The following is a 19,110-nucleotide window of genomic DNA, read 5'->3' as shown; positions in this document are numbered from 1 at the left end:
GTAGCCAAGTTTACATTCCGTGTATTACTGATATCTTATGATGTTTCTGTTTCTGTGTGACTTATTTCAGTTAGAATCATCATACCTGAATCCACTCATTGTGCTGCTAAGGGCCTGATGACACAGATTTCATTGCTGAGTGATATTGCTTTGTAAGTAAATACCACAACTTTTTTATCCATTTTTCACTTTCTGCGATGTTGAACTTGTACTGTAAACGAGGTTCTTGTAAACAGAGACATTCGAAACTTTGGGGTGGCTGTGTCTTTTTGATTTTAAATTCCCTAAGCTATAGGACCATAAGTGGAAGTGCCCTAGGCTCTCTTGCTTTGTTTTTTAGATGTTTCAGGAAACACCATACACTTCTCCCGAGTGTTTGTTGGCAATTTACATCCCGCCCTTCAGCATAACAAGGCTCCCAGTTCTCCATGGCCTGTCCTGCCTTTCTGGATTTTACACTTTTTTCAGATGGCCCTTTTGACCGGGGGGAAGTGAGACTTCATTGTAGTGCAGATTTCCTTTGCAAGCTTGCTTGGTTGGCCAAAAAGGGCGTATGCGTTTTTTCCTGAATATATTCAGGAAAAAACGCATACGCCCTTTTTGGCCAAGTGCATCATTGTGGACGTTCTGCCTCTTTTCCTATGCTTTCAATGCAATTCCAGTCTACCTCCTGAAATCGGTTTCCTGCAATTCTGCCCCGCTTTCAAGTCCTCTTGGCAGCCTTACTTCAGTCTATTTTTGGACGATAGCTGTCATTTATAACTCTGCAGGTTTGTGAATTACAGTGCCCCTGAGCTCCTTTCTTCAACTCACTTTCTTGTGACCTGGCCGCAACACCGCAGGATGGCTTCAGGCCCTAATCTGGTTCCGGCCCGGCATGCTGAGCCTTTGGTTAATTCCTCTTCCTGGTGGGAAATGAGAGTTAAATTTGCCCGTCCAGACACCTGCAGCTAGCCTCTCATTGGTTCTCGCTATTCCTGTTCATCTTCCGCAGAAATTGCAAACTGGGCCAAACAGGAGGTTAAAGGCGCTGACTCTCCAAGTGGGGAGAGTGTTAGTAAAGCGTCTGGAATGTTGCACCCGAGTACCAGGGTACGAAAACTGAGACATATTTGAACACGTCTCCCGATCACATGGTTGATCATACTCTGGGTTCCACATGCATGTTTTAGCTGAAGGAAGAATACCTAAAACCTGGGTAGTTGAAACCCGTGGAATGGGTACCATGCAATATGACTTCAAAGGGTCTTCATTTGCTCACCGAACCTCTCCAATCCTATCACTGCTGCGTTTATGCCCCTGTACACATGCTTGATTCTCTTTCGGAGACATAGCAATCTATAGGTTTTAAGATACTTACTAGTCAGGTACATTCTTAGGCGTTTAATATGCGGTGTTGAGTCCATTTCGTTGAGCAAGGAGTAGCTCTTGTCTATTCCATATTTGGCTTAAGGAACTTTATCTGTGCTCATTTCAATCTCTGGTTTTATGCAGCACCCCAACTCACCTTTCCCCTTAAGCAAGCATAAGTTGGTTTTCTAAATTTGAGACACTGTTCTGTTCTGTTCTTCAGTTCCTGTGTAGCCAAGTTTACATTCCGTGTATTACTGATATCTTATGATGTTTCTTTTTCTGTGTGACTTATTTCAGTTAGAATCATCATACCTGAATCCACTCATTGTGCTGCTAAGGGCCTGATGACACAGATTTCATTGCTGAGTGATATTGCTTTGTAAGTAAATACCACAACTTCTTTATCCATTTTTCACTTTCTGTGATATTGAACTTGTATGGTAAACGAGGTTCTTGTAAACGGAGGCGTCCCAAACTTTGGGGTGGCTGTGTCTTCTTGATTTTAATTTCCCTAAGCTATAGGACCATAAGTGGCAGTGCCCTAGGCTCTGTTGCTTTGTTTTTTAGATGTTTCAGGAAACACCATACACTTCTCCTGAGTGTCTGTTGGCAATTTACATCCCGCCCATCAGCATAACAAGGCTCCCAGTTCTCCATGGCCTGTCCTGCCTTTCTGGATTTTACACTTTTTTCAGATGGCCCTTTTGAGCGGGGGGAAGTGAGACTTCATTGTAGTGCAGATTTCCTTTGCAAGTTTGCTTGGTTGGCCAAAAAGGGCGTATGCGTTTTTTCCTGAATATATTCAGGAAAAAACGCATACGCCCTTTTTGGCCAAGTGCATCATTGTGGACGTTCTGCCTCTTTTCTTAAGCTTTCAATGCAATTCCAATCTACCTCCTGAAATCGGTTTCCTGCAATTCTGCCCCGCTTTCAAGTCCTCTTGGCAGCCTTACTTCAGTCTATTTTTGGACGATAGCTGTCATTTATAACTCTGCAGGTTTGTGAATTACAGTGCCGCTGAGCTCCTTTCTTCAACTCGCTTTCTTGTGACCTGGCCGCAACACCGCAGGATGTCTTCAGGCCCTAATCTGGTTCCGGCATGGCACGCTGAGCCTTTGGTTAATTCCTCTTCCTGGTGGGAAATGAGAGTTAAATTTGCCCGTTCAGACACCTCCAGCTAGTCTCTCATTGGTTCTCGCTATTCCTGTTCATCTTCCGCAGAAATTGCAAACTGGGCCAAACAGGAGGTTAAAGGGACTGACTCTCCAAGTGGGGAGAGTGTTAGTAAAGCGTCTGGAATGTTGCACCCGAGTACCAGGGTACGAAAACTGAGACATATTTGAACACGTCTCCCGATCACATGGTTGATCATACTCTAGGTTCCACATGCATGTTTTAGCTGAAGGAAGAATACCTTAAACCTGGGTAGGTGAAACCCGTGGAATGGGTACCATGCAATATGACTTCAAAGGGTCTTCATTTGCTCACCGAACCTCTCCAATCCTATCACTGCTGCGTTTATGCCCCTGTACACATGCTTGATTCTCTTTCGGAGACATAGCAATCCATAGGTTTTAAGATACTTACTAGTCAGGTACATTCTTCGGCGTTTAATATGGGGTGTTGAGTCCATTTCGTTGAGCAAGGAGTAGCTCTTGTCTATTCCATATTTGGCTTAAGGAACTTTATCTGTGCTCATTTCAATCTCTGGTTTTATGCAGCACCCCAACTCACCTTTCCCCTTAAGCAAGCATAAGTTGGTTTTCTAAATTTGAGACCCTGTTCTGTTCTGTAATTCAGTTCCTGTGTAGCCAAGTTTCCATTCCGTGTATTACTGATATCTTATGATGTTTCTTTTTCTGTGTGACTTATTTCAGTTAGAATCATCATACCTGAATCCACTCATTGTGCTGCTAAGGGCCTGATGACATAGATTTCATTGCTGAGTGATACTGCATTGTAAGTGAATACCACAACTTCTTTATCCATTTTTCACTTTCTGCGATGTTGAACTTGTAATGTAAACGAGGTTCTTGTAAACAGAGCCGTTCCAAACTTTGGGGTGGCTGTGTCTTTTTGAATTTAATTTCCCTAAGCTATAGGACCATAAGTGGAAGTGCCCTAGGCTCTGTTGCTTTGTTTTTTAGATGTTTCAGGAAACACCATACACTTCTCCCAAGTTTCTGTTGGCAATTTACATCCCGCCCATCAGCATAACAAGGCTCCCAGTTCTCCATGGCCTGTCCTGCCTTTCTGGATTTTACACTTTTTTCAGATGGCCCTTTTGACCGGGGGGAAGTGAGACTTCATTGTAGTGCAGATTTCCTTTGCAAGCTTGCTTGGTTGGCCAAAAAGGGCGTATGCGTTTTTTCCTGAATATATTCAGGAAAAAATGCATACGCCCTTTTTGGCCAAGTGCATCATTGTGGACGTTCTGCCTCTTTTCCTATGCTTTCAATGCAATTCCAGTCTACCTCCTGAAATCGGTTTCCTGCAATTCTGCCCCGCTTTCAAGTCCTCTTGGCAGCCTTACTTCAGTCTATTTTTGGACGATAGCTGTCATTTATAACTCTGCAGGTTTGTGAATTACAGTGCCCCTGAGCTCCTTTCTTCAACTCGCTTTCTTGTGACCTGGCCGCAACACCGCAGGATGGCTTCGGGCCCTAATCTGGTTCCGGCCCGGCATTCTGAGCCTTTGGTTAATTCCTCTTCCTGGTGGGAAATGAGAGTTAAATTTGCCCGTCCAGACACCTCCAGCTAGCCTCTCATTGGTTCTCGCTATTCCTGTTCATCTTCCGCAGAAATTGCAAACTGGGCCAAACAGGAGGTTAAAGGGACTGACTCTCCAAGTCGGGAGAGTGTTAGTAAAGCATCTGGAATGTTGTACCCGAGTACCAGGGTACGAAAACTGAGACATATTTGAACACCTCTCCCGTTCACATGGTTGATCATACTCTGGGTTCCACATGCATGGTTTAGCTGAAGGAAGAATACCTTAAACCTGGAGAGTTGAGACCCGTGTAATGGGTACCATGCAATATGACTTCAAAGGGTCTTCATTTGCTCACCGAACATCTCCAATCCTATCACTGCTGCGTTTATGCCCCTGTACACATGCTTGATTCTCTTTCGGAGACATAGCAATCCCTAGGTTTTAAGATACTTACTAGTAAGGTACATTCTTAGGCGTTTAATATGCGGTGTTGAGTCCATTTCTTTGAGCAAGGAGTAGCTCTTGTCTATTCCATATTTGGCTTAAGGAACTTTATCTGTGCTCATTTCAATCTCTGGTTTTATGCAGCACCCCAACTCACCTTTCCCATTAAGCAAGCATAAGTTGGTTTTCTAAATTTGAGACCCTGTTCTGTTCTGTAATTCAGTTCCTGTGTAGCCAAGTTTACATTCCGTGTATTACTGATATCTTATGATGTTTCTTTTTCTGTGTGACTTATTTCAGTTAGAATCATCATACCTGAATCCACTCATTGTGCTGCTAAGGGCCTGATGACACAGATTTCATTGCTGACTGATATTGCTTTGTAAGTAAATAAAACAACTTTTTTATCCATTTTTCACTTTCTGCGATGTTGAACTTGTATTGTAAACGAGGTTCTTGTAAACAGAGCCGTTCGAAACTTTGGGGTGGCTGTGTGTTTTTGATTTTAAATTCCCTAAGCTATAGGACCATAAGTGGAAGTGCCCTAGGTTCTGTTGCTTTGTTTTTTAGATGTTTCAGGAAACACCATACACTTCTCCCGAGTGTCTGTTGGCAATTTACATCCCGCCCTTCAGCATAACAAGGCTCCCAGTTCTCCATGGCCTGTCCTGCCTTTCTGGATTTTACACTTTTTTCAGATGGCCCTTTTGACCGGGGGGAAGTGAGACTTAATTGTAGTGCAGATTTCCTTTGCAAGCTTGCTTGGTTGGCCAAAAAGGGCGTATGCGTTTTTTCCTGAATGTATTCAGGAAAAAACGCATACGCCCTTTTTGGCCAACTGCATCATTGTGGACGTTCTGCCTCTTTTCCTATGCTTTCAATGCAATTCCAGTCTACCTCCTGAAATCGGTTTCCTGCAATTCTGCCCCGCTTTCAAGTCCTCTTGGCAGCCTTACTTCAGTCTATTTTTGGACGATAGCTGTCATTTATAACTCTGCAGGTTTGTGAATTACAGTGCCCCTGAGCTCCTTTCTTCAACTCGCTTTCTTTTGAGCTGGCCGCAACACCGCAGGTTGGCTTCAGGCCATAATCTGGTTCCGGTACGGCACGCTGAGCCTTTGGTTATTTCCTCTTCCTGGTGGGAAATGAGAGTTAAATTTGCCCGTCCAGACACCTCCAGCTAGCCTCTCATTGGTTCTGGCTATTCCTGTTCATCTTCCGCAGAAATTGCAAACTGGGCCAAACAGGAGGTTAAAGGCGCTGACTCTCCAAGTGGGGAGAGTGTTAGTAAAGCGTCTGGAATGTTGCACCCGAGTACCAGGGGAGGAAAACTGAAACATATTTGAACACGTCTCCCGATCACATGGTTGATCATACTCTGGGTTCCACATGCATGTTTTAGCTGAAGGAAGAATACCTAAAACCTGGGTAGTTGAAACCCGTGGAATGGGTACCATGCAATATGACTTCAAAGGGTCTTCATTTGCTCACCGAACCTCTCCAATCCTATCACTGCTGCGTTTATGCCCCTGTACACATGCTTGATTCTCTTTCGGAGACATAGCAATCCATAGGTTTTAAGATATTTACTAGTCAGGTACATTCTTAGGCGTTTAATATGCGGTGTTGAGTCCATTTCGTTGAGCAAGGAGTAGCTCTTGTCTATTCCATATTTGGCTTAAGGAACTTTATCTGTGCTCATTTCAATCTCTGGTTTTATGCAGCACCCCAACTCACCTTTCGCCTTAAGCAAGCATAAGTTGGTTTTCGAAATTTGAGACCCTGTTCTGTTCTGTAATTCAGTTCCTGTGTAGCCAAGTTTACATTCCGTGTATTACTGATATCTTATGATGTTTCTTTTTCTGTGTGACTTATTTCAGTTAGAATCATCATACCTGAATCCACTCATTGTGCTGCTAAGGGCCTGATGACACAGATTTCATTGCTGAGTGATATTGCTTTTTAAGTAAATACCACAACTTCTTTATCCATTTTTCACTTTCTGCGATGTTGAACTTGTACTGTAAACGAGGTTCTTGTAAACAGAGCCGTTCCAAACTTTGGGGTGGCTGTGTCTTTTTGATTTTAAATTCCCTAAGCTATAGGACCATAAGTGGAAGTGCCCTAGGCTATGTTGCTTTGTTTTTTAGATGTTTCAGGAAACACCATACACTTCTCCCGAGTGGTTGTTGGCAATTTACATCCCGCCCATCAGCATAACAAGGCTCCCAGTTCTCCATGGCCTGTCCTGCCTTTCTGGATTTTACACGTTTTTCAGATGGCCCTTTTGACCAGGGGGAAGTGAGACTTCATTGTAGTGCAGATTTCCTTTGCAAGCTTGCTTGGTTGGCCAAAAAGGGCGTATGCGTTTTTTCCTGAATATATTCAGGAAAAAACGCATACTCCCTTTTTGGCCAAGTGCATCATTGTGGACGTTCTGCCTCTTTTCCTATGCTTTCAATGCAATTCCAGTCTACCTCCTGAAATCGGTTTCCTGCAATTCTGCCCCGTTTTCAAGTCCTCTTGGCAGCCTTACTTCAGTCTATTTTTGGACGATAGCTGTCATTTATAACTCTGCAGGTTTGTGAATTACAGTGCCCCTGAGCTCCTTTCTTCAACTCGCTTTCTTGTGACCTGGCCGCAACACCGCAGGATGGCTTCAGGCCCTAATCTGGATCCGGCACGGCACGCTGAGCCTTTGGTTAATTCCTCTTCCTGGTGGGAAATGAGAGTTAAATTTGCCCGTCCAGATACCTCCAGCTAGCCTCTCATTGGTTCTCGCTATTCCTGTTCATCTTCCGCAGAAATTACAAACTGGGCCAAACAGGAGGTTAAAGGGACTGACTCTCCAAGTGGGGAGAGTGTTAGTAAAGCGTCTGGAATGTTGCACCCGAGTACCAGGGTACGAAAACTGAGACATATTTGAACACGTCTCCCCATCACATGGTTGATCATAATCTAGGTTCCACATGCATGTTTTAGCTGAAGGAAGAATACCTTAAACCTGGGTAGTTGAAACCCGTGGAATGGGTACCATGCAATATGACTTCAAAGGGTCTTCATTTGCTCACCGAACCTCTCCAATCCTATCACTGCTGCGTTTATGCCCCTGTACACATGCTTGATTCTCTTTCGGAGACATAGCAATCCATAGGTTTTAAGATACTTACTAGTCAGGTACATTCTTAGGCGTTTAATATGCGGTGTTGAGTCCATTTCGTTGAGCAAGGAGTAGCTCTTGTCTATTCCATATTTGGCTTAAGGAACTTTATCTGTGCTCATTTCAATCTCTGGTTTTATGCAGCACCCCAACTCACCTTTCCCCTTAAGCAAGCATAAGTTGGTTTTCTAAATTTGAGACCCTGTTCTGTTCTGTAATTCAGTTCCTGTGTAGCCAAGTTTACATTCCGTGTATTACTGATATCTTATGATGTTTCTTTTTCTGTGTGACTTATTTCAGTTACAATCATCATACCTGAATCCACTCATTGTGCTGCTAAGGGCCTGATGACATAGATTTCATTGCTGAGTGATATTGCTTTGTAGGTGAATACCACAACTTCTTTATCCATTTTTCACTTTCTGCGATGTTGAACTTGTACTGTAAACGAGGTTCTTGTTAACAGAGCCGTTCCAAACTTTGGGGTGGCTGTGTCTTTTTGATTTTAATTTCCCTAAGCTATAGGACCATAAGTGGAAGTGCCCTAGGCTCTGTTGCTTTGTTTCTTAGATGTTTCAGGAAACACCATACACTTCTCCCAAGTGTCTGTTGGCAATTTACATCCCGCCCATCAGCATAACAAGGCTCCCAGTTCTCAATGGCCTGTCCTGCCTTTCTGGATTTTACACTTTTTTCAGATGGCCCTTTTGACCGGGGGAAAGTGAGAATTCATTGTAGTGCAGATTTCCTTTGCAAGCTTGCTTGGTTGGCCAAAAAGGGCTTATGCGTTTTTTCCTGAATATATTCAGGAAAAAACGCATACGCCCTTTTTGGCCAAGTGCATCATTGTGGACGTTCTGCCTCTTTTCCTATGCTTTCAATGCAATTCCAGTCTACCTCCTGAAATCGGTTTCCTGCAATTCTGCCCCACTTTCAAGTCCTCTTGGCAGCCTTACTTCAGTCTATTTTTGGACGATAGCTGTCATTTATAACTCTGCAGGTTTGTGAATTACAGTGCCCCTGAGCTCCTTTCTTCAACGCGCTTTCTTGTGACCTGGCCGCAACACCGCAGGATGGCTTCAGGCCCTAATCTGATTCCGGTACGGCACGCTGAGCCTTTGGTTATTTCCTCTTCCTGGTGGGAAATGAGAGTTAAATTTGCCCGTCCAGACACCTCCAGCTAGTCTCTCATTGGTTCTCGCTATTCCTGTTCATCTTCCGCAGAAATTGCAAACTGGGCCAAACAGGAGGTTAAAGGCGCTGACTCTCCAAGTGGGGACAGTGTTAGTAAAGCGTCTGGAATGTTGCACCCGAGTACCAGGGGAGGAAAACTGAGACATATTTGAACACGTCTCCCGATCTCATGGTTGATCATACTCTGGGTTCCACATGCATGTTTTAGCTGAAGGAAGAATACCTTAAACCTGGAGAGTTAACACCCGTATAATGGGTACCATGCAATATGACTTCAAAGGGTCTTCATTTGCTCACGAACCTCTCCAATCCTATCACTGCTGCGTTTATGCCCCTGTACACATGCTTGATTCTCTTTCGGAGACATAGCAATCCATAGGTTTTAAGATACTTACTAGTCAGGTACATTCTTAGGCGTTTAACATGTGGTGTTGAGTCCATTTCATTGAGCAAGGAGTAGCTCTTGTCTATTCCATATTTGGCTTAAGGAACTTTATCTGTGCTCATTTCAATCTCTGGTTTTATGCAGCACCCCAACTCACCTTTCCCCTTAAGCAAGCATAAGTTGGTTTTCTAAATTTGAGACCCTGTCCTGTTCTGTAATTCCGTTCCTGTGTAGCCAAGTTTACATTCCGTGTATTACTGATATCTTATGATGTTTCTTTTTCTGTGTGACTTATTTCAGTTAGAAACATCATACCTGAATCCACTCATTGTGCTGCTAAGGGCCTGATGACACAGATTTCATTGCTGAGTGATATTGCTTTGTAAGTAAATACCACAACTTCTTTATCCATTTTTCACTTTCTGCGATGTTGAACTTGTACTGTAAACGAGGTTCTTGTAAACAGAGCCGTTCCAAACTTTGGGGTGGCTGTGTCTTTTTGATTTTAATTTCCCTAAGCTATAGGACCATAAGTGGAAGTGCCCTAGGCTCTGTTGCTTTGTTTTTTAGATGTTTCAGGAAACACCATACACTTCTCCCGAGTGTCTGTTGGCAATTTACATCCCGCCCATCAGCATAACAAGGCTCCCAGTTCTCCATGGCCTGTCCTGCCTTTCTGGATTTTACACTTTTTTCAGATGGCCCTTTTGACCGGGGGGAAGTGAGACTTCATTGTAGTGCAGATTTCCTTTGCAAGTTTGCTTGGTTGGCCAAAAAGGGCGTATGCGTTTTTTCCTGAATATATTCAGGAAAAAACGCATACGCCCTTTTTGGCCAAGTGCATCATTGTGGACGTTCTGCCTCTTTTCCTATGCTTTCAATGCAATTCCAGTCTACCTCCTGAAATCGGTTTCCTGCAATTCTGCCCCGCTTTCAAGTCCTCTTGGCAGCCTTACTTCAGTCTATTTTTGGACGATAGCTGTCATTTATAACTCTGCAGGTTTGTGAATTACAGTGCCCCTGAGCTCCTTTCTTCAACTCGCTTTCTTTTGAGCTGGCCGCAACACCGCAGGATGGCTTCAGGCCCTAATCTAGTTCCGGCACGGCACGCTGAGCCTTTGGTTAATTCCTCTTCCTGGTGGGAAATGAGAGTTAAATTTGCCCATCCAGACACCTCCAGCTAGTCTCTCATTGGTTCTCGCTATTCCTGTTCATCTTCCACAGAAATTGCAAACTGGGCCAAACAGGAGGTTAAAGGGACTGACTCTCCAAGTCGGGAGAGTGTTAGTAAAGCGTCTGGAATGTTGCACCCGAGTACCAGGGTACGAAAACTGAGACATATTTGAACACGTCTCCCGATCACATGGTTGATCATACTCTGGGTTCCACATGCATGTTTTAGCTGAAGGAAGAATACCTAAAACCTGGGTAGTTGAAACCCGTGGAATGGGTACCATGCAATATGACTTCAAAGGGTCTTCATTTGCTCACCGAACATCTCCAATCCTATCACTGCTGCGTTTATGCCCCTGTACACATGCTTGATTCTCTTTCGGAGACATAGCAATCCATAGGTTTTAAGATACTTACTAGTCAGGTACATTCTTAGGCGTTTAATATGCGGTGTTGAGTCCATTTCGTTGAGCAAGGAGTAGCTCTTGTCTATTCCATATTTGGCTTAAGGAACTTTATCTGTGCTCATTTCAATCTCTGGTTTTATGCAGCACCCCAACTCACCTTTCCCCTTAAGCAAGCATTAGTTGGTTTTCTAAATTTGAGAACCTGTTCTGTTCTGTAATTCAGTTCCTGTGTAGCCAAGTTTACATTCCGTGTATTACTGATATCTTATGATGTTTCTTTTTCTGTGTGACTTATTTCAGTTAGAATCATCGTACCTGAATCTACTCATTATGCTGCTACGGGCCTGATGACATAGATTTCATTGCTGAGTGATACTGCATTGTACGTAAGTACCACAAGTTCTTTATGCATTTTTCACATTCTGTGATATTGAACTTGTACGGTAAACGAGGTTCTTGTAAACAGAGGCGTCCCAAACTTTGGGGTGGCTGTGTCTTTTTGATTTTAATTTCCCTAAGCTATAGGACCATAAGTGGAAGTGCCCTAGGCTCTCTTGCTTTGTTTTTTAGATGTTTCAGGAAACACCATACACTTCTCCTGAGTGTCTGTTGGTAATTTACATCCCGCCCATCAGCATAACAAGGCTCCCAGTTCTCCATGGCCTGTCCTGCCTTTCTGAATTTTACACTTTTTTCAGATGGCCCTTTTTACCGGGGGGAAGTGAGACTTCATTGTAGTGCAGATTTCCTTTGCAAGCTTGCTTGGTTGGCCAAAAAGGGCGTATGCGTTTTTTCCTGAATATATTCAGGAAAAAACGCATACGCCCTTTTTGGCCAAGTGCATCATTGTGGACCTTCTGCCTCTTTTCCTGTGCTTTCAATGCAATTCCAGTCTACCTCCTGAAATCGGTTTCCTGCAATTCTGCCCCGCTTTCAAGTCCTCTTGGCAGCCTTACTTCAGTCTATTTTTGGACGATAGCTGTCATTTATAACTCTGCAGGTTTGTGAATTACAGTGCCCCTGAGCTGCTTTCTTCAACTCGCTTTCTTGTGACCTGGCCGCAACACCGCAGGATGTCTTCAGGCCCTAATCTGGTTCTGGCACGGCATGCTGAGCCTTTGGTTAATTCCTCTTCCTGGTGGGAAATGAGAGTTAAATTTGCCCATCCAGACACCTCCAGCTAGTCTCTCATTGGTTCTCGCTATTCCTGTTCATCTTCCACAGAAATTGCAAACTGGGCCAAACAGGAGGTTAAAGGGACTGACTCTCCAAGTCGGGAGAGTGTTAGTAAAGCGTCTGGAATGTTGCACCCGAGTACCAGGGTACGAAAACTGAGACATATTTGAACACGTCTCCCGATCACATGGTTGATCATACTCTGGGTTCCACATGCATGTTTTAGCTGAAGGAAGAATACCTAAAACCTGGGTAGTTGAAACCCGTGGAATGGGTACCATGCAATATGACTTCAAAGGGTCTTCATTTGCTCACCGAACATCTCCAATCCTATCACTGCTGCGTTTATGCCCCTGTACACATGCTTGATTCTCTTTCGGAGACATAGCAATCCATAGGTTTTAAGATACTTACTAGTCAGGTACATTCTTAGGCGTTTAATATGCGGTGTTGAGTCCATTTCGTTGAGCAAGGAGTAGCTCTTGTCTATTCCATATTTGGCTTAAGGAACTTTATCTGTGCTCATTTCAATCTCTGGTTTTATGCAGCACCCCAACTCACCTTTCCCCTTAAGCAAGCATTAGTTGGTTTTCTAAATTTGAGAACCTGTTCTGTTCTGTAATTCAGTTCCTGTGTAGCCAAGTTTACATTCCGTGTATTACTGATATCTTATGATGTTTCTTTTTCTGTGTGACTTATTTCAGTTAGAATCATCGTACCTGAATCTACTCATTATGCTGCTACGGGCCTGATGACATAGATTTCATTGCTGAGTGATACTGCATTGTACGTAAGTACCACAAGTTCTTTATGCATTTTTCACTTTCTGTGATATTGAACTTGTACGGTAAACGAGGTTCTTGTAAACAGAGGCGTCCCAAACTTTGGGGTGGCTGTGTCTTTTTGATTTTAATTTCCCTAAGCTATAGGACCATAAGTGGAAGTGCCCTAGGCTCTCTTGCTTTGTTTTTTAGATGTTTCAGGAAACACCATACACTTCTCCTGAGTGTCTGTTGGTAATTTACATCCCGCCCATCAGCATAACAAGGCTCCCAGTTCTCCATGGCCTGTCCTGCCTTTCTGGATTTTACACTTTTTTCAGATGGCCCTTTTTACCGGGGGGAAGTGAGACTTCATTGTAGTGCAGATTTCCTTTGCAAGCTTGCTTGGTTGGCCAAAAAGGGCGTATGCGTTTTTTCCTGAATATATTCAGGAAAAAACGCATACGCCCTTTTTGGCCAAGTGCATCATTGTGGACCTTCTGCCTCTTTTCCTGTGCTTTCAATGCAATTCCAGTCTACCTCCTGAAATCGGTTTCCTGCAATTCTGCCCCGCTTTCAAGTCCTCTTGGCAGCCTTACTTCAGTCTATTTTTGGACGATAGCTGTCATTTATAACTCTGCAGGTTTGTGAATTACAGTGCCCCTGAGCTGCTTTCTTCAACTCGCTTTCTTGTGACCTGGCCGCAACACCGCAGGATGTCTTCAGGCCCTAATCTGGTTCTGGCACGGCATGCTGAGCCTTTGGTTAATTCCTCTTCCTGGTGGGAAATGAGAGTTAAATTTGCCCATCCAGACACCTCCAGCTAGTCTCTCATTGGTTCTCGCTATTCCTGTTCATCTTCCACAGAAATTGCAAACTGGGCCAAACAGGAGGTTAAAGGGACTGACTCTCCAAGTCGGGAGAGTGTTAGTAAAGCGTCTGGAATGTTGCACCCGAGTACCAGGGTACGAAAACTGAGACATATTTGAACACGTCTCCCGATCACATGGTTGATCATACTCTGGGTTCCACATGCATGTTTTAGCTGAAGGAAGAATACCTAAAACCTGGGTAGTTGAAACCCGTGGAATGGGTACCATGCAATATGACTTCAAAGGGTCTTCATTTGCTCACCGAACATCTCCAATCCTATCACTGCTGCGTTTATGCCCCTGTACACATGCTTGATTCTCTTTCGGAGACATAGCAATCCATAGGTTTTAAGATACTTACTAGTCAGGTACATTCTTAGGCGTTTAATATGCGGTGTTGAGTCCATTTCGTTGAGCAAGGAGTAGCTCTTGTCTATTCCATATTTGGCTTAAGGAACTTTATCTGTGCTCATTTCAATCTCTGGTTTTATGCAGCACCCCAACTCACCTTTCCCCTTAAGCAAGCATTAGTTGGTTTTCTAAATTTGAGACCCTGTTCTGTTTTGGAATGCAGTTCCTGTGTACCCAAGTTTACATTCCGTGTATTAGTGATATCTTATGATGTTTCTTTTTCTGTGTGACTTATTTCAGTTAGAATCATCGTACCTGAATCTACTCATTATGCTGCTACGGGCCTGATGACATAGATTTCATTGCTGAGTGATACTGCATTGTACGTAAGTACCACAAGTTCTTTATGCATTTTTCACTTTCTGTGATATTGAACTTGTACGGTAAACGAGGTTCTTGTAAACAGAGGCGTCCCAAACTTTGGGGTGGCTGTGTCTTTTTGATTTTAATTTCCCTAAGCTATAGGACCATAAGTGGAAGTGCCCTAGGCTCTGTTGCTTTGTTTTTTAGATGTTTCAGGAAACACCATACACTTCTCCCGAGTGTCTGTTGGCAATTTACATCCCGCCCATCAGCATAACAAGGCTCCCAGTTCTCCATGGCCTGTCCTGCCTTTCTGGATTTTACACTTTTTTCAGATGGCCCTTTTGACCGGGGGGAAGTGAGACTTCATTGTAGTGCAGATTTCCTTTGCAAGTTTGCTTGGTTGGCCAAAAAGGGCGTATGCGTTTTTTCCTGAATATATTCAGGAAAAAACGCATACGCCCTTTTTGGCCAAGTGCATCATTGTGGACGTTCTGCCTCTTTTCCTATGCTTTCAATGCAATTCCAGTCTACCTCCTGAAATCGGTTTCCTGCAATTCTGCCCCGCTTTCAAGTCCAATTGGCAGCCTTACTTCAGTCTATTTTTGGACGATAGCTGTCATTTATAACTCTGCAGGTTTGTGAATTACAGTGCCCCTGAGCTCCTTTCTTCAACTCGCTTTCTTGTGAGCTGGCCGCAACACCGCAGGATGGCTTCAGGCCCTAATCTGGTCCCGGCACGGCACGCTGAGCCTTTGGTTAATTCCTCTTCCTGGTGGGAAATGAGAGTTAAATTTCCCATCCAGACACCTCCAGCTAGTCTCTCATTGGTTCTCGCTATTCCTGTTCATCTTCCACAGAAATTGCAAACTGGGCCACACAGGAGGTTAAAGGGACTGACTCTCCAAGTCGGGAGAGTGTTAGTAAAGCATCTGGAATGTTGCACCCAAGTACCAGGGTACGAAAACTGAGACATATTTGAACACGTCTCCCGATCAAATGGTTGATCATACTCTGGGTTCCACATGCATGTTTTAGCTGAAGGAAGAATACCTTAAACCTGGAGAGTTAACACCCGTGTAATGGGTACCATGCAATATGACTTCAAAGGGTCTTCATTTGCTCAGGAACCTCTCCAATCCTATCACTGCTGCGTTTATGCCCCTGTACACATGCTTGATTCTCTTTCGGAGACATAGCAATCCATAGGTTTTAAGATACTTACTAGTCAGGTACATTCTTAGGCGTTTAACATGTGGTGTTGAGTCCATTTCATTGAGCAAGGAGTAGCTCTTGTCTATTCCATATTTGGCTTAAGGAACTTTATCTGTGCTCATTTCAATCTCTGGTTTTATGCAGCACCCCAACTCACCTTTCCCCTTAAGCAAGCATAAGTTGGTTTTCTAAATTTGAGACCCTGTTCTGTTCTGTAATTCCGTTCCTGTGTAGCCAAGTTTACATTCCGTGTATTACTGATATCTTATGATGTTTCTTTTTCTGTGTGACTTATTTCAGTTAGAAACATCATACCTGAATCCACTCATTGTGCTGCTAAGGGCCTGATGACACAGATTTCATTGCTGAGTGATATTGCTTTGTAAGTAAATACCACAACTTCTTTATCCATTTTTCACTTTCTGAGATGTTGAACTTGTACTGTAAACGAGGTTCTTGTAAACAGAGCCGTTCCAAACTTTGGGGTGGCTGTGTCTTTTTGATTTTAATTTCCCTAAGCTATAGGACCATAAGTGGAAGTGCCCTAGGCTCTGTTGCTTTGTTTTTTAGATGTTTCAGGAAACACCATACACTTCTCCCGAGTGTCTGTTGGCAATTTACATCCCGCCCATCAGCATAACAAGGCTCCCAGTTCTCCATGGCCTGTCCTGCCTTTCTGGATTTTACACTTTTTTCAGATGGCCCTTTTGACCGGGGGGAAGTGAGACTTCATTGTAGTGCAGATTTCCTTTGCAAGTTTGCTTGGTTGGCCAAAAAGGGCGTATGCGTTTTTTCCTGAATATATTCAGGAAAAAACGCATACGCCCTTTTTGGCCAAGTGCATCATTGTGGACGTTCTGCCTCTTTTCCTATGCTTTCAATGCAATTCCAGTCTACCTCCTGAAATCGGTTTCCTGCAATTCTGCCCCGCTTTCAAGTCCTCTTGGCAGCCTTACTTCAGTCTATTTTTGGACGATAGCTGTCATTTATAACTCTGCAGGTTTGTGAATTACAGTGCCCCTGAGCTCCTTTCTTCAACTCGCTTTCTTTTGAGCTGGCCGCAACACCGCAGGATGGCTTCAGGCCCTAATCTGGTTCCGGCACGGCACGCTGAGCCTTTGGTTAATTCCTCTTCCTGGTGGGAAATGAGAGTTAAATTTGCCCATCCAGACACCTCCAGCTAGTCTCTCATTGGTTCTCGCTATTCCTGTTCATCTTCCACAGAAATTGCAAACTGGGCCAAACAGGAGGTTAAAGGGACTGACTCTCCAAGTCGGGAGAGTGTTAGTAAAGCGTCTGGAATGTTGCACCCGAGTACCAGGGTACGAAAACTGAGACATATTTGAACACGTCTCCCGATCACATGGTTGATCATACTCTGGGTTCCACATGCATGTTTTAGCTGAAGGAAGAATACCTAAAACCTGGGTAGTTGAAACCCGTGGAATGGGTACCATGCAATATGACTTCAAAGGGTCTTCATTTGCTCACCGAACATCTCCAATCCTATCACTGCTGCGTTTATGCCCCTGTACACATGCTTGATTCTCTTTCGGAGACATAGCAATCCATAGGTTTTAAGATACTTACTAGTCAGGTACATTCTTAGGCGTTTAATATGCGGTGTTGAGTCCATTTCGTTGAGCAAGGAGTAGCTCTTGTCTATTCCATATTTGGCTTAAGGAACTTTATCTGTGCTCATTTCAATCTCTGGTTTTATGCAGCACCCCAACTCACCTTTCCCCTTAAGCAAGCATTAGTTGGTTTTCTAAATTTGAGACCCTGTTCTGTTTTGGAATGCAGTTCCTGTGTACCCAAGTTTACATTCCGTGTATTAGTGATATCTTATGATGTTTCTTTTTCTGTGTGACTTATTTCAGTTAGAATCATCGTACCTGAATCTACTCATTATGCTGCTACGGGCCTGATGACATAGATTTCATTGCTGAGTGATACTGCATTGTACGTAAGTACCACAAGTTCTTTATGCATTTTTCACTTTCTGTGATATTGAACTTGTACGGTAAACGAGGTTCTTGTAAACAGAGGCGTCCCAAACTTTGGGGTGGCTGTGTCTTTTTGATTTTAATTTCCCTAAGCTATAGGACCATAAGTGGAAGTGCCCTAGGCTCTCTTGCTTTGTTTTTTAGATGTTTCAGGAAACACCATACACTTCTCCCGAGTGTCTGTTGGCAATTTACATCCCGCCCATCAGCATAACAAGGCTCCCAGTTCTCCATGGCCTGTCCTGCCTTTCTGGATTTTACACTTTTTTCAGATGGCCCTTTTGACCGGGGGGAAGTGAGACTTCATTGTAGTGCAGATTTCCTTTGCAAGTTTGCTTGGTTGGCCAAAAAGGGCGTATGCGTTTTTTCCTGAATATATTCAGGAAAAAACGCATACGCCCTTTTTGGCCAAGTGCATCATTGTGGACGTTCTGCCTCTTTTCCTATGCTTTCAATGCAATTCCAGTCTACCTCCTGAAATCGGTTTCCTGCAATTCTGCCCCGCTTTCAAGTCCTCTTGGCAGCCTTACTTCAGTCTATTTTTGGACGATAGCTGTCATTTATAACTCTGCAGGTTTGTGAATTACAGTGCCCCTGAGCTCCTTTCTTCAACTCGCTTTCTTGTGAGCTGGCCGCAACACCGCAGGATGGCTTCAGGCCCTAATCTGGTCCCGGCACGGCACGCTGAGCCTTTGGTTAATTCCTCTTCCTGGTGGGAAATGAGAGTTAAATTTCCCATCCAGACACCTCCAGCTAGTCTCTCATTGGTTCTCGCTCTTCCTGTTCATCTTCCACAGAAATTGCAAACTGGGCCACACAGGAGGTTAAAGGGACTGACTCTCCAAGTCGGGAGAGTGTTAGTAAAGCATCTGGAATGTTGCACCCAAGTACCAGGGTACGAAAACTGAGACATATTTGAACACGTCTCCCGATCAAATGGTTGATCATACTCTGGGTTCCACATGCATGTTTTAGCTGAAGGAAGAATACCTTAAACCTGGAGAGTTAACACCCGTGTAATGGGTACCATGCAATATGACTTCAAAGGGTCTTCATTTGCTCAGGAACCTCTCCAATCTTATCACTGCTGCGTTTATGCCCCTGTACACATGCTTGATTCTCTTTCGGAGACATAGCAATCCATAGGTTTTAAGATACTTACTAGTCAGGTACATTCTTAGGCGTTTAACATGTGGTGTTGAGTCCATTTCATTGAGCAAGGAGTAGCTCTTGTCTATTCCATATTTGGCTTAAGGAACTTTATCTGTGCTCATTTCAATCTCTGGTTTTATGCAGCACCCCAACTCACCTTTCCCCTTAAGCAAGCATAAGTTGGTTTTCTAAATTTGAGACCCTGTTCTGTTCTGTAATTCCGTTCCTGTGTAGCCAAGTTTACATTCCGTGTATTACTGATATCTTATGATGTTTCTTTTTCTGTGTGACTTATTTCAGTTAGAAACATCATACCTGAATCCACTCATTGTGCTGCTAAGGGCCTGATGACACAGATTTCATTGCTGAGTGATATTGCTTTGTA

The 19,110-nt window shown here is 43.7% G+C and overlaps 1 long non-coding RNA gene across 4 annotated transcripts in view; it reads left to right on the top strand.

The window, feature by feature from the left end:
* LOC307181126 overlaps positions 1–19,110 on the top strand; it is an 872,172-nt gene that overhangs the window by 813,591 nt on the left and 39,471 nt on the right. For all 4 annotated transcript variants that reach the window (XR_013825926.1, XR_013825927.1, XR_013825928.1 and 1 more), the window contains exon 5: positions 6,395–6,476. This is a non-coding gene — a long non-coding RNA (uncharacterized lncRNA). The remainder of the gene's footprint in view (positions 1–6,394; positions 6,477–19,110) is intronic.

This window comes from Stenella coeruleoalba (genome assembly GCF_951394435.1).
Source record: "Stenella coeruleoalba genome assembly, contig: scaffold_33, whole genome shotgun sequence".
Taxonomy (NCBI): Eukaryota; Metazoa; Chordata; class Mammalia; order Artiodactyla; family Delphinidae; genus Stenella; species Stenella coeruleoalba.
The sequence above is the reverse complement of the archived record's forward strand: the minus strand, read 5'-3'. Positions and strand labels throughout refer to the sequence as shown.